Below are 15,314 nucleotides of genomic sequence, written 5' to 3' on the forward strand. Positions count from 1 at the left end.
CCCCATTGATGGCAGCCTACAAGGCTCCCCCATCCCTGGGATTCTCCAGGCAAGAATACTGGAGTGGGTTGCCATTTCCTTCTCCAATGCATGAAAGTGAAAAGTGAAAGTGAAGACACTGAGTTGTGTCCAACTCTTAGCGACTCCATAGACTGCAGCCTACCAGGCTCCTCCATCCATGAGAGTTTCCAGGCAAGAGTACTGGAGTGGGTTGCCATTGCCTTCTCTGTATATCCTATATAGTCCTATACAATTTTTCACCTCTGTGGAATGGGCCTCTTGCCATGTAAGACTGCAAATGTTTATTTAGGACCAGTTTCTGTTCTTCACTTTTTTTTTTTTTTTTTGCATTGCTCCACAATGTAAAAAAGATAATATTTCAGTTCTCTGCCACAGAACTGAATCCTGGTGGGTACATTTGTCTCTGGGTACCTCTGAGTCTCCTTCTCAAGCTGTGACAGTGTGCCTCATGGACTCTGCTTGTTTCCACCTTATGACTGAACTAGAGCTCAGCTTGCCAGCAGCATGCTCTGAATGGCTAAAAAAGTGGCCCTGAAAACTGCTAAAGGGCAGTGAGCAAGGATGACCAGAGGAGGCATTATAGTTAGCTATGGGTCTGTTTCTATTAAATTCTTCCTGTTATGTTTACTTTAGACCAACAGCAAGTGAAGAGATTCTAAATCTACCCCATCCCAAACCATTTCAAGTAGATAATTCTAGGTCCGTCCCAAGGCTCAGTGCACTAAAGCATGTTGGCAGGTATTAGAAAATATTCATATGTATGTATATATTTTTAGCAGGGCCTCATAGGGATAGCAATGCTGAGCCCAGCAAAAATGGATAGTTCCTAGAGCAACTTTTCCTTAAGACTATCTGTGGCTTCTTTCTATCCTCTCCTCATCCATTCTTTTCCAAGTCCTATTCCTTTGAGGCTGGAAACTGCAGTTTAAGATGGTAGCTGATTTAAGGTTTGAGCCCTCCCAAGGATCTGTGCATTTTGGAGGGAAATTTCTAAAAATCATGAAGGTGCCCTAACTCCCCTCTTCATGATTCCTGCTCAGAAGCATTGTGTAGGAACCCAGGGCTCCAGGGAAGTCTTTTTCCTAATTTCCAAACCTATAACCTATGGGACATTTGCCAACATGGTACCTGGAGGCTATTCTTACAAATCTAATTCTTTAATATTTTTTGCACAATGTTTGTTTTTGAATAAGCAAATAAATAACTTTTCTAAAACAAGTTTATCCTCAAGATAGAGACATTTGCCTAACTGGTAAAGTAAAACACACATTACATATATATATATATATATATATATATATATATATATATATATATATATATATATAATTGTAACCAGGTGCAGCTTCCATTTTTAAGCTAGGTATATGATGGTTTTTTGATAAAATGTGCCTTGATGGCTACTACTTCAAATGCAAATGATTCTTTGGGGGAAAGGCAAAGTTAATGCTATTGTATCAGACCCAAGTTTGTGGTAGTAAATGCACTTTTTGATTAATGACACACTGATAAATAGACTACTGCCTCAAAGCCTTCAGCATGACAATGACCTCTTAGTTAAAGAAAAATGGAGTTACGTCTAAGCATTCAGTTTCTGAAGTCTGCTATTGGAATCACAAAATCTCTTCAATTTCTTTTTCATTTTGCTTTTGATATGGGACTTATCTTTCTTGTGTGTGGTCACCTTTACGTCTCAAATTCACCACTATAAATACATATAAGTATACAAAATAATCTGTAAATACGAAGCCCAAATACATGGCTATGGTGACTTCTCTGGAATATTTCTGCTCATTTTCAAAGGTTGAGAACTTGACCTACGGTTTTCAGGGCAATTAGAACTTCTGTGTGGGAGTGAGACTTTGAATTATCATCTTTGGTTAGTTTCAGTAATATAGATTAGTGTATATGGCCAGAATGGCATATTTCTTTTTTCCTTTTTTTTTTTTTTTTCAGAGTGGTGTATTTCTGATGGAACAGACATTAAAAACTGGTTGATGTTCATTGACAGTACTATTTTGTGAATATAATATATTTTGGACCCTTAAATATAAAATGAACAAAAACACAGCAATATTGTTATGTACGGGTTCTTTGCTAACTCTGTTCGAAATATATTCAAGAAAAATAGCTGAATTGTCTTGATTATTAAAGTACGGTATGCAGTAAAATTTTTAAATCTTATATCATTGTTAATTGGCAGCATTGTGTTAGTTTCAAGTGTACAGCAAAGTTATTCAGTTATACATATAAATGTATCTATTCTTTTCCAAGATTTTCAGTTTATTACAGAATATTGAGCAGAGTTCCCTATGCTATATAGTAGGTTCTAGTTGGTTAACTATTTAAAATATAGAAGTGTGTACATGTCAACCCCAGCCTCCTAATCTATCCCTCCTCCTCACCCTTCCCCTCTGGTAAACATAAGCTAAATTTTTGATTTATTAGAAATTTACAAGGGCAGTCCTAAGATGGCAGAGGAATAGGACAGGGAGACCACTTTCTCCCCAACAAATTCATCAAAAGAACATTTGAACGCTGAGTAAATTCCACAAAACAACTTCTGAATGCCCGCAGAGGACATCAGGCACCCAGAAAAGCAGCCCGTTGTCTTTGAAAGGAGGTAGGAAAAAGTATGAAAGATAATAGGAGAGACATATATATGGAATTTAGAAAGATGGTAACGATAACCCTGTATGCGAGTCAGCAAAAGAGACACAAATGTATGTATAGAACAGTCTTTTGGACTCTGTGGGAGAGGGCGAGATTGGGATGATTTGGTAGAATGGCATTGCATTGAAACATGTATAATATCATATGTGAAATGATCGCCAGTCCAGGTTCGATGCATGATACAGGATGCTTGGGGCTGGTGCACCGGGATGACCCAGAGGGATGGTACGGGGAGGGAGGGGGGAGGGGGGTTCAGGTTGGGGAACACATGTACACCCATGGCGGATTCATGTTGATGTATGGCAAAACCAATACAATATTGTAAAGTAATTAGCCTCCAGTTAAAATAAATAAATTTATATTTTAAAAAAAGGAAAAAAAAAGGTGGGGGGGAGGGTGGGCGGGGAGTGGGGAAAGAGAGAGAAAAGACATAGGGATGGAGATCCATCCCGGGAAGGGAGTCTTAAGAAACAGAGAAGTTTCCAAACACCAAGAAGCACTCTCACTGCCTAGTCAGTGGCGAGTTTTGGAACCTCAGAGGGCAACATAACTGGGAGGAAAAATAAATAATTAATTAAAACCCACAGATTACGTGCCCAATGGTAACTCCCAGCAGAGAAGCAGCGCAGACGCCTGCATCTGCCACTAGTAAGCAGGAGATGGGCAGGGAGGCTCGTACTGCACTGCTTAGAGTAAGGACTGGGCCTGACTGCCCCAAGGACAATCTGAGGGAACTAACTTCAGATAGCAAACCAGACTGTGGGATCGCTACCCTGTGAAAAGCTCTAACCTAAGACACCACCAGGCTCACTCACAGAACAAAGGGCTGTGCACCAGGATGACCCAGAGGGATGGTACCAGCCCTGACTGTGTACCAGCCCATCCCCCACTGGAGACAGGTAGGCGAGGGCAGCCAGAGCCAGAAGGGGGCAATTGCGGCCCCAGGGAGGTATCCTATACCAAACTGCAATCAGACTTCATTGCTAACCAAGGCTTCTTGGGATTCTGGGCAGTCAACATCCACCTGAGAAGGTGTGCAGGTTTTACAGCCAGAAAACCGAGCAGCAGAGACAGGGGAAGGCGCTAAGTTTCAGCGACCACGCTCTCCAAGCACCTGGTCACTTGAGCTACTCGGACCTGGGAAAGTCACAAAATGCAGGCCCAACCGAGTCTGCGCCTTTGAGGAGTACCCGAGTTCCTGAACCTGAGTGGCTTAGACCTGGAAAGTGCATACAACTGAGGGCTGGCCTCAGACAGTTCCCCACAGAGCAACCTAGAGCCTGTGCAGTGTAGACTGGGAAAGCATACTTGCTGTGAGTGGGGGCAAACCCAGTGCGGCTGAAACACTGTGAGCATTCCCCACACAGGCCAGCGATATTGGTTTGCAGTGTTCCTCCCTCCTCACAGCACGACTAAACAAGTGAGCCTAAAAAAGTGTCCACCACCGCCCCCTTGTGTCAGGGTGGAAATTAGACACTGAGGAGACCAGCAAATAGAAGAAGCTAAAACAGAGGGAACCGCCTTGGAAGTGACAGGAGCAATAGATTAAAATCCTGCCATTAGTACCGACTACATAGGAAGGGGCCTATAGATCTTGAGAAATATAAGCCAGACCAAGGAACTATCTGAAAATGAACTGACCCCACACTGTCCACAACAACACCAGAGAAAGTCCTAGATACTTTTACTATTATCATTCTTAACATTAAAAAAATTTTTTTTAAATTTTTAAGTCCTCTGTTACACCTTTAATTTTAATTTTTACAACCTACTATTACTTTGCAAAAAAAAGACCCTATTTTTTTTAAAGCAAACTTCATATATATATTTTATAATTTTTGTGACCTTTTTTTTCTTTAATATTGTATTTTTGAGAATCCAACCTCTACTCTAGATTTTTAATCTTTGCTTTTTGGTATTTGTTATCAATTTTGTACCTTTAAGAACCCAATCTTCAGTACCCAGTTTTACTTGGGAGCAAGATTACTGGCTTGACTTCTCTCTCCCCCTTTGGACTCTCCTTTTCCTCCATCAGATCACCTCTATCTCCTCCCTCCCCCTTCTCTTCCCTACCCAACTCTGAATCTCTTTGTGTGTTCTGGACTGTGGAGAACCCTTAGGGAACTGATTACTGGCTGGATCTGTCTCGCTCCTTTTGATTCCCCCCTTTTATCCTCCTGGCCACCTCTGTCTCCTTCCTCCCTCTTCTCTTCTCTGTATAACTCTGTGAACATCTCTGAGGGATCCAGACTGTGGAGAGCACATAGAGAAGTGATTACTGGCTAGCTTGCTCTCTTCCCTTTTGATTCCTCCTCTTCTACTCCTGGTCACCTCTATCCCCGTCCTCCCTCTTCTCTTCTCCATGTAACTCTGTGAACCTCTCTGGGTGTCCCTCCCTGTGGAGAAACTTTTCATCATTAACCTAGGTGTTTTATAATCAATGCTATATAGATGGAGAAGTCTTGAGGCTACTGCAAGAATAAGACTGAAAACCAGAGGCAGAAGGCTTAAGTCCAAATCCTAAGAATGCCAGAGAACTCCTGAATCCAGGAAACATTAATCGATCGGAGCTCATCAAATGCCTCCATACCTACACTGAAACCAAGCACCACCCAAGGGTCAACAAACTCCAGAGCAAGACATACCACACAAATTCTCCAGCAACACAGGAACATAACCCTGAGCCTCAATATACAGGCTGACCAAAGTCACACCAAACCCATTGACATCTCAAAACTTATTACTGGACATTTCATTGCACTCCAGAAAGAAGAACTCCAGCTCCACCCACCAGAACAGTGACACAAGCATCCTTAACCAGAAAACCTTGACAAGCCACCCGTCCAACCCCACCCACAGTGAGGACCCTCCACTATAAAGAGGAAACACCAACTGCCAAAATATAGAAATGCCAGCCTAAACACAGCAATATAAACAAGATGAAGAGGCAGAGAACTACCTAGTAGGTAAAGGAACAGGATAAATGCCCATCAACCAAACAAAAGAGGAAGAGACAGGGAATCTACCTGATAAAGAATTCCAGATAATGATAGTGAAAATGATCCAAAATCTTGAAAACAAAATGAAGTTACAGATAAAAAGCCTGGAGACAAGGATTGAGAAGATGCAAGAAAGGTTTAACAAGGAACTAGAAGAAATAAAAAAGAGTCAGTATATAATGAATAATGCAATAAATGAGATAAAAAACACTCTGGAGGGAACCAACAGTAGAATAATGGAGGCAGAAGATAGGATAAGTGAGATAGAAAATAGAATGGTAGCAATAAATGAAACAGAGAGGAAAAAAGAAAAACAAATTAAAAGAAATGAGTTTATTTTTGTGTGCAGTGTTAGGAAGTGATCTAGTTTACCCAATGTTCATCGCAGCACTGTTTATAATAGCCAGGACATGGAAACAACCTAGATGTCCATCAGCAGATGAAGAAAGCTGTGGTACATATACACAATGGAGTATTACTCAGCTGTAAAAAGAATTCATTTGAATCAGTTCTGATGAGATGGATGAAACTGGAGCCGATTATACAGAGTGAACTAAGCCAGAAAGAAAAACACCAATACAGTATACTAACACATATATATGGAATTTAGGAAGATGGCAATGACGACCCTGTATGCAAGACAGGGAAAGAGACACAGATGTGTATAACGGACTTTTGGACTCAGAGGGAGAGGGAGAGGGTGGGATGATTTGGGAGAATGACATTCTAACATGTATACTATCATGTAAGAATTGAATCGCCAGTCTATGTCTGACGCAGGATGCAGCATGCTTGGGGCTGGTGCATGGGGATGACCCAGAGAGATGTTATGGGGAGGGGAGGTGGGAGGGGGGTTCATGTTTGGGAACACATGTAAGAATTAAAGATTTTAAAATTTAAAAAATAAAAAACTAAAAAAAAAAAAAGAAGAAATGAGGACAATCTCAGAGACCTCTGGGACAATGTTAAATGCCCCAACATTCAGATCATAGGACTCCCATAAGAAGAAGACAAAAAGAAAGAACATGAGAAAATACTTGAAGAGATAATAGTTGAAAACTTCCCTAAAATGGGGAAGGAAATAATCACCCAAGTCCAAGAAACCCAGAGAGTCCTTTATAGGATAAACCCATGGTGAAACACCCCAAGACACATATTAATCAAATTAGCAAAGATCAAACACAAAGAACGAATATTAAAAGCAGCAAGGGAAAAACAACAAATAACACACAAGGGGATTCCCATAAGGATAACAGCTGATCTTTCAATAGAAAACTCTTCAGGCAAGGAGGGAATGGCAGGACATACTCAAAGTGATGAAAGAAAATAACCTACAGCACAGATTACTGTACCCAGTAAAGATCTCATTCAAATATGAAGGGGAAATCAAAAGCTTTACAGACAAGCAAAAGCTGAGAGAATTCAGCACCACCAAACCAGCTCTCCAACAAATGCTAAAGGATCTTCTCTAGACAGGAAACACAAAAAGGGTGTATAAACTCAAACCCAAAACAATAAAGTAAATGGCAATGGGATCATACTTATCAATAATTACCTTAAATGCAAATGGGTTGAATGCCCCAACCAAAAGACAAAGACTGGCTGAATGGATAAAAAAATAAGACCCCTATATATGTTGTCTACAAGAGATCCACCTCAAAACAAGGGACACATACAGACTGAAAGTGAATTCCACGCAAATAGAGACCAAAAGAAAGCAGGAGTAGCAATACTCATATCTGATAAAATAGACTTTAAAACAAAGCCTGTGAAAAGAGACAAAGAAGGACACTACATAATGATCAAAGGATCAATCCAAGAAGACGATATAACAATTATAAATATATATGCACTCAACATAGGGGCACTACACTATGTAAGACAAATGCTAACAAGTATGAAAAAGGAAATTAACAATAACACAATAATAGTGGGAGACTTTAATACTCCACTCACACCAATGGATAGATCAACTAAACAGAAAATTAACAAGGAAACACAAACTTTAAATGATACAATAGACCAGTTTGACCTAATTGATATCTATAGGACATTTCACCCCCAAACCCTGAATTTCACCTTTTTCTCAAGCGCACATGGAACCTTCTCCAGGATAGAGCATATCCTGGGCCATAAAACTAGCCTTGGTATATTAAAAAAATTGAAATCATTCCAAGCATCTTTCCTAACCACAATGCAGTAAGATTAGATCTCAGTTACAGGAGAAAAACTTAAAAATTCCAACATGTGGAGGCTGAACAACACGCTGCTGGATAACCAACAAATCACAGAAGAAATCAAAAAAGAAATCAAAATATGCATAGAAACGAATGAAAATGAAAACACAAGAACCCCAACCCTGTGGGACACTGTAAAAGCAGTGCTAAGGGGAAGGTTCATAGCAATACAAGCATAGCTCAAGAAATAAGAAAAAAGTCAAATAAATAACTCTACACCTAAAGCAACTAGAAAAGGAAGAAATGGAAAACCCCAGGGTTAGTAGAGGAAAAGAAATCTTAAAAATTAGGGCAGAAATAAAAGCAAAAGAAGCAAAAGAGACCAGAGCAAAAATCAACAAAGCCAAAAGCCGATTCTTTGAGAGGATAAATACAATTGACAAACCATTAGCCAGACTCATCAAGAAACAAAGGGAGAAAAATCAATAAAATTAGAAATGAAAATGCAGAGATCACAACAGACAACACAGAAATACAAAGGATCATAGGAGACTACTATCAGCAATTATATGCCAATAAAACAGACAACTTGGAAGACATGGACAAATTCTTAGAAAAGTACAACTTTCCAAAACTGAACCAGGGAGAAATAGAAAATTTTAACAGACCCATCACAAGCACAGAAATCGAAATTGTGATCAGATACCTTCAAACAAACAAAAGCCCAGGTCCAGATGGATTCACAGCTGAATTCTACCAAAAATTTAGAGAAGAGCTAACACCTTTCCTACTCAAACTCTTGCAGAAAATTGCAGAGGAAGGTAAACTTCCAAACTCATTCTATGAGGCCACCATCACCCTAATACCAAAACCTGACAAAGATGCCACCAAAAAAAAAAAAAAAAAAGAAAGAAAAGAAAACTACAGGCCAATATCACTGATGAACATAGATGCAAAAATCCTTAACACAATCCTAGCATTCAGAATCCAACAACACATTAAAAAGATCATACATCATGACCAAGTGGACTTTATCCTAGGGATGCAAGGATTCTTCAATATCCACAAATCAATCAATGTAATATACCACATTAACAAATTGAAAAATAAAAGCCATATGATTATCTCAATAGATGCAGAGAAAGCCTTTGACAAAATTCAACATTCATTTATGATAAAAACGCTCCAGAAAGCAGGCATAGAAGGAACATACCTCAACATAATAAAAGCTATATATGACAAACCCACAGCAAACATTTTCCTCAATGGTGAAAAATTGAAAGCAGTTCCCCTAAAGCCAGGAACAAGACAAAGGTGCCCACTCTCACCACTACTAGTCAACATAGTTTTGAAAGTTTCGGCCACAGCAATCAGAGCAGAAAAAGAAATAAAAGGAATCCAAATTGGAAAAGAAGAAGTAAAACTCTCACTGTTTGCAGATGACCTGATCCTCTACATAGAAAACCCTAAAGACTCCACCAGAAAATTACTAGAGCTAATCAATGAATATAGTAAAGTTGCAGGATATAAAATCAACACACAGAAATCCCTTGCATTCCTATACACTAATAATGAGAAAATAGAGAAATTAAGGAAACAATTCCATTCACCATTGCAACAGAAAGAATAAAATACTTAGGAATATATCTACCTAAAGAAACTAAAGACCTATATATATAAAACTATAAAACTCTGGTGAAAGAAATCAAAGAAGACACTAATAGATGGAGAAATATACCATGTTCATGGATTGGAAGAATCAATATAGTGAAAATGAGTATACTACCCAAAGCAATCTATAGATTCAATGTAATTCCTATCAAGCTACCAGCAGTATTTTTCACAGAGCTAGAGCAAATAATTTCACAATTTGTATGGAAATACAAAAAATCTCGAATAGCCGAAGCAATCTTGAGAAAGAAGAAAGGAACTGAAGGAATCAACCTGCTTGACTTCAGGCTCTACTACAAAGCCACAGTCATCAAGACAGTATGGTACTGGCACAAAGACAGAAATATAGATCAATGGAACAAAATAGAAAGCCCAGAGATAAATCCACGCACTTATGGTCACCTTATCTTTGACAAAGGAGGCAAGAATATACAATGGAGAAAAGACAACCTCTTTAACAAGTGGTGCTGAGAAAACTGGTCAATCACTCGTAAAAGAATAAAACTAGAACACTTTCTAACACCATACACGAAAATAAACTCAAAATGGATTAAAGATCTAAATGTAAGACCAGAAACTATAGAACTCCTAGAGGAGAACATAGGCAAAACACTCCCCGACATAAATCACAGCAGGATCCTCTATGACCCATCTCCCAGGATACTGGAAATAAAAGCAAAAATAAACAAATGGGACCTAATTAAAATTAAAAGCTTCTGCACAACAAAGGAGACTATAAGCAAGGTGAAAAGACAGCCTTCAGAATGGGAGAAAATAATAGAAAATGAAGCAATTGACAAAGAATTAACCTCAAAAATATATAAGCAAATCCTGCAGCTCAATTCCAGAAAAATGAATGACCCAATCAAAAGATGGGCCAAAGAACTAAACAGATATTTCTCCAAAGAAGACATACAGATGGCTAACAAACACATGAAAAGATGCTCAACATCACTCATTATCAGAGAAATGAAAATCAAAACCACAAAGAGGTACCATTTCATGCCAGTCAGAATGGCTACTATGCAAAAGTCTATAAGCAATAAGTACTAGAGAGGGTGTGGAGAAAAGGGAATCCTCTTACACTGTTGGTGGGAATGCAAACTAGTACAGCCACTAAGGAGAGCAGTGTGGAGATTCCTTTAAAAACTGGAAATAGAACTGCCATATGACCCAGCAATTCCACTTCTGGGCATACACACCGAGGAAACCAGAATTCAAAGAGACACGTGTACCCCAATGTTCATCACAGCACTATTTATAATAGCCAGGACAAGGAAGCAACCTAGATGTCCATCAGCAGACTAATGGATAAGAAAGCTGTGGTACATATACACAATGGAGTATTACTCAGCCATTAAAAAGAATGCATTTGAATCCAGTTCTAATGAGGTGGATGAAACTGGAGTCTATTATACAGAGTGAAGTAAGCCAGAAAGAAAAACACCAATACAGTATAATAATGCATATATATGGGAGATGGTGTTGGACACAGAGGCCTGCCATGCTGTGATTCATGGGGTCGCAAAGAGTTGGACACAACTGAGTGACTGAAATGAAATGAACTGATGGAATTTAGAAAGATGGTAATGATAACCCTGTATGCGAGACAGCAAAAGAGACACAGAAGTATAGAACAGTTTTTTGGACTCTGTGGGAGAGGGTGAATTTGGGATGAGTTAGGAGAATGGCATTGAAACATGTATAATATCATATGTGAAATGAATCACCAGTCCAGGTTTGATGCATGATGCAGGAATGGCGGGGCTGGTGCACTGGGATGACCCAGAGGGATGGTACGGGGAGGGAAGTGGGAGGGGGATTCAGGATGGGGAACACATGTACACCTGTGGCAGATTCATGTCAATGTATAGCAAAACCAATACAATATTGCAAAATTAAAAAAAAAACAATAACCACTTGTTTGAGAATAATTAAAGCTTTGAATATATATTAAATAAATAAATAAATTTACAGGTGGTGTAAAGTGTCCTGTATGTATCCAGTTTATGTTTTCAAGTGACTACAAAATTGTCTCAACACTACTTACTGAATATTATTGATATTCTCAACTGGATTGAGTTGCCCCTCTTTTATATTCTAAATTGCTATATGGTTTTGAATTTATTTCTGGGTTCTCTGTTGTACATCCTTGCCCCCATGCATCTGTACCATGCTGTTTTAATCATTAGAATTTAAATTTAAAAACAAACAAACAAAACTTAGATGCTCCTGGTGGTACAAGAGATGGATTTTCAATCCCTGGTCTGAACAAATTCCACAAGCCTCGAAGCAATTAAAGCCCATGCATCATGACTACTGTGCCTGCACCACAACTATTGGAACCTGTGCCCCCAGAGCCTGTGTTCTGCAACAAGAAAAGTCACTGCAATAAAAAGCCTGTGCACTGCAACAAACAGTAACACCCCCATCATTGTAACTAGAGAGAGCCTGTGTGCAGCCATGTGGACCCAGGTCAACCAAATACATTAATTAATTAAAAATAAAGTAATAAATCTGGTATCACTTATCTCTAGATCATCACTGCATCTCATACTCTTAAAAGAAAAATTCTTTATTATTTTTCATATTTTCCCCTAAAGACAATTAGTTGATTATCATCATCTGTTTCTCCACAAAAGCATCTACCCAGGACACATTTACTGTAAAATTTGGGAATTGCCAGTGTGCTTTATCAAATGACAGATATGGCAAGAAGCAGCCCTGCTGTAGAAAAGAAAAAGAGAAACAATTCTATCATATGAGAGAAATATTTCCAGAAATATAAGCTCTGTTTCCAGAAAGTTCCCTCCACAAAAAGTGCGTCATCATTCTTTAGCAGTGACATCAAGAAGATAAACAACTTTTATACTTTAGAATATATTAATAATAAAGTTTGAATATGAAATATTTGAAGCTCTTTCTAGAAGTAAACTATTCTGTCATTATGGTATATAACATCATTTTCACTCAGTCATATTTCCTATATAAGTCTGTTCATGGTAGATAAGTTTGTATGCAATGCAGTGGATGCAAAGTACTTTTTCTATTGTTTCTAGTTTTAACAAAACAGTTACATTTTTTAAAAGAGGTAGTTTTTAATTTATAAAAACCTTAATGAAAATTTTTAAAAAATCAGGAAAGCTTTCTATAAAACAAGACATTGATAAATCTTTGTTCAATAAGCTACCACTGTTTTGTATTTAATAAGGCTAGATCTTTATTTTTCTAAGGGCAACATATAAAGTCATAACTGTAGCAAATGCTATTTTCTATGTATTGCAGAATTTTTTGGAACTTCTAGAAAGAAGGGAAACATATGGATCGAGTAATGATGCAAGAGAGATCAAAACAGCACCTTCTGTCAACAGTAGCAATCCATGCAAATCTCTAAACATTGCAGATTCCATATAGCTAAAGAAAAGTCCACCAGAGAGATCAATGTGAAAAATGCATCCTACAAAGTGGTATCATTTTCTAAATTTTATGTTGTAAGTAGATTCTGCTTAAGGGCAACCAAACTTGCTGTAGGAGAAAGGAAGTAGAACTCAGATTTACTGGGCACTCAATGTGGTACTTTACATGCCTGCTGGCAGGACTTCCATATGTGTTCCACTAAGGTGTGGTTGCAAATAGTGGACTCCTGAGCTAAGCTGACTAGGATGTGAATTTACTCTTGGCCACTTACTAGTCACATGGCTTGGGTGCAGGTTATTTGAGCTTTCTATAACATTTTCATCATCATGAATAGTAAAATTAAAGTATTATAAATATTAAAAGAGTTAATTAATATTATGCATTTATAACAGTGCCTGGCATAGAATGCTAATTAATATTATCATAATTTCCACTTTATTGACAAAGAAACAGTTTAGAGGTAAAAACATTTACCTTAATTCATATGCTGATTAAGTGGTGGAGTTTGGTTTCTAGTACTATTCTCTCTGAAGCCCTGGTTAACAATTTCCTCTAGACTCTTGCTACTCAATGTGTGGTCCTTGGATCACAACAGCATCAACAACACTTGGGAGCTTGTTAGAATGCAGAATCCTGGGTCTGTTTCAGACTCCCAGAGCCAGAATCTATAGGTGAACAAGATCCCAGGTGATTGCTATGCACAAAAAGTTGAGAAGTACCACAGAACTCACCACCACCCAATCAGAGCTCTGCTAAAGATTCATCTACATGCAGTCTTTTGCTATAGAAACCTCCATTATCCCAGAGAAGGATATATCTTCAATACTTTAGGCTCTATTTTCTTCTTTGTAAAGTGTACAGCCTAGAGGCTAACTCTCAGGACTGGTGGCTAATTTGTCTCTAGTTGAACTGTTTCTACTATTTTCTCTCTCTCTGTCTCTCATTTTTTTATTCCTATATTTATATGCTGAATTTATTTACCACTGCTCAAGGTTAGTTGTGCTCCATGGTTCTTAGCAAAATTCCACTGAATCATGCATTGTTAGGGGCAGGATTTTATGAAACTAGAATAGATTAGATAGATTATGGAATTAGACAAAACTGAGTCCAAATGGTAATCCTTTAACTTAAAAATGATACAAATGAACTTATATACAAAACAGAAATAGACCCACAGATACAGAAGACAAACTTATTGGTTACCGAAGGGGAAAGGGAGAAAGGATAAATGAGTTTGGGATTAGCAGATACAAACTACCATGCATAAAATAGGTAACCAAGGACTAGAGTACAGCAAAGAGAACTATACTCAATAGTTTTAATAACCTACAAGAAAAAAATGAAAAAGAATGTACATATCTATGAAGTGAATCACTCTCTATATACCTGAAACATTATAAATTAACTATACTTCAGTTTAAAACCAAAAGGTCATGACAGGAAGAACAACAAAACATAGAAATAAATAAATATAATTTGTCTCTAAACATTTTATTTAACCTCTGTGATATTTTGTTTCCTTATCTTTAAACATGGAGATATTATTAGATGTATCTCAGGGTTGTGAAGATTAAATAAAATCAAGATACAAAAAAGCATAATAGGTACTTAACAGATTTAAAACTAACTGACCTACAACAGGATGTTTCCTGTCAAAGTTAAAGAAACTCACACAGAAGACCCACTGCATTTAAAGGGATGGGAGACAATGGCTGCCTTCAGGGAAAGCAGGGTGCTCAAATTGTATTTAAAGTAATATCTTCTATATTTAGAAGACTTGGAACAAGCCCTAGGAGGGCTCTGTTTCTTAGAATCATTAGTTTCATTTTGGGCCGTACAAATATTATTTTAGGAAGATATTTTTCATGAATTGAAAGAAATCTTTTCCTTTTAATCATATCATTTTTTTGAATGTTGCCCCAATCTTAAGAGGAATTTTTATTTCATATCAGAGCTAATTTTTTACTTGGGAGCATAGCACCAAGTGTATTAACAAAAAACTGAGGTCAGTGAGCAGAAATTTGCCTTCCGTTGTTAAGCAGGAGAGAGCGCTCCTTCCTCATGGCAGGAAGCCCCAGCAGTGTTTGTGAGGCCTCTTCTATCCTCTGGTTCTCAGGGCCACTGTGCGGTACACAAAGAACAATTGAAATGCTGGTTAGGCATACAGCTCTTTTGCTCTATGAGGCACCCAGTGAGTTAAAGGACATGGACTCCAAATATATGCGAAATCCTCAGGTTCCACAGCTCAGGTAAGTCACTGAAATCTATCAAAAATGATAGAATCATGCATATAAACGTGTACATATAGTTTAAAATAAAAAAGTTTAAAAGTAATTTGAAAAAGCTATTATATATC

The 15,314-nt window shown here is 38.0% G+C and overlaps 1 protein-coding gene across 6 annotated transcripts in view; it reads right to left on the minus strand.

Moving 5' to 3' along the window:
* The window catches only part of MPDZ (multiple PDZ domain crumbs cell polarity complex component), a 668,265-nt gene that overhangs the window by 258,894 nt on the left and 394,057 nt on the right, over positions 1 to 15,314 (minus strand). The gene's annotated exons all lie outside the window — the stretch shown is intronic.

This window comes from Ovis aries, chromosome 2 (assembly GCF_016772045.2).
Source record: "Ovis aries strain OAR_USU_Benz2616 breed Rambouillet chromosome 2, ARS-UI_Ramb_v3.0, whole genome shotgun sequence".
In the NCBI taxonomy this organism is placed as follows: domain Eukaryota; kingdom Metazoa; phylum Chordata; class Mammalia; order Artiodactyla; family Bovidae; genus Ovis; species Ovis aries.